This window comes from Coenobita brevimanus, chromosome 32, assembly GCF_032717465.1.
Source record: "Coenobita brevimanus isolate Jiangsu-jjx chromosome 32, ASM3271746v2, whole genome shotgun sequence".
NCBI lineage: Eukaryota > Metazoa > Arthropoda > Malacostraca > Decapoda > Coenobitidae > Coenobita > Coenobita brevimanus.
This window is the reverse complement of record NC_136985.1, coordinates 1,640,001-1,641,294: the sequence shown is the minus strand read 5'-3', so window position 1 is coordinate 1,641,294 and position 1,294 is coordinate 1,640,001.

Below are 1,294 nucleotides of genomic sequence, written 5' to 3'. Positions count from 1 at the left end.
ACTCCCCAGCCAGACCGGCGCTGGACACTACGGCCCCAGACAACACCCTAGTGACGGTCACTGCCCGCACCAGGCAAGAGACGACCACACCTGTGTACAGCTGCATCCCGCCCTCCACAGACCCCAGTGACGGCCATTAGCCACACTGAGGAAGGGACGGTCGCCGACTGCCCTTCGTCTGTGGTTACTCCAGTGACGGCCAGTAGCCGCACCAGCAGGCAGGTGACGCCCACCAGCCACACTCCACCTAACAGGGCCCCAGTGACGGCCACCAGCTGCTCTGTACCTGCCGCCCCAGGACCTCGGTGACGGCCACCGGCACGACCACTGCCCGCCCCTCACCCAGTATGTCTTTCCCCACGGAGGACGTCCCTTGCTTGGGCCACCCCTCCAGAGGCCGACTGGGCCACTCCTCCCTCTCTCCCCACAGAGGCAGCCCCTGGGAGGAGCTACACCTGGAGGAAGTCTGAGGAGGACCCACTGTGATCCCGGGGATCCGTGCAGTGCAGCTGACTCCTGGATGAGACCACCTGCCGTTGGACTCCTGAAGGAAGGGACGCCACAGGCAGCCCCTGACGGCGGCACGACCAGAGAGAGACCGCAGCCCTCAGACTCCCAGGGGCGCCCCCAGGACCCCAGGGAGTGACCTACCCAGCCCCATCGGACGGTGGCCTACCCCTCAGAGTGGGCGCGGGCAAGCGCACCTACTCTCCCTAATCGGTCCAGCCCCGAGGACCAAACTCCCCACCGAGGACCCACTAGGGAAGGGCCCTCGAGAGTAGTCCCAAGCCCCCTAAGGGAAGGCAAGCCTGACGGGAGCCCTCCACACCTGTCAGACACCTGTAGGCAGCCAGAGACATCAGTAACCCTGAGGGGGTGCTGTGTCCAGAGTGTGACTGTTGCATCTGTATAGTGTATTGTGGCCAGACTGTACCCCACTGTGCTCAGCGGTGTAGGAATACATGATAATACACTCTGTTGTATTTTGTTTTTCTCTTGGAGGGAACTGTTACTGCGGGCTCATGGCCTTGGGTTCCTTCTTCCTCGCATTAAAAAAAAAAAAAAAAAAGGTTGGTTGACTCAGTACCTGGTGTCTAAGCACCAGAAGTCGACCTGAGAACACCTAGCATAATAATAATAATAATAATAATAATAATAATAAAAATAACAATAGTAGTAGCAGTAGTAGTAATAATAGTCGTAATAATAATAATAATAATAATAATAATAATAATAATAATAAAATAATAACTAGTAGCAGTAATAGTAGTAGCAGTAGTAGTAGTAGTAGTAG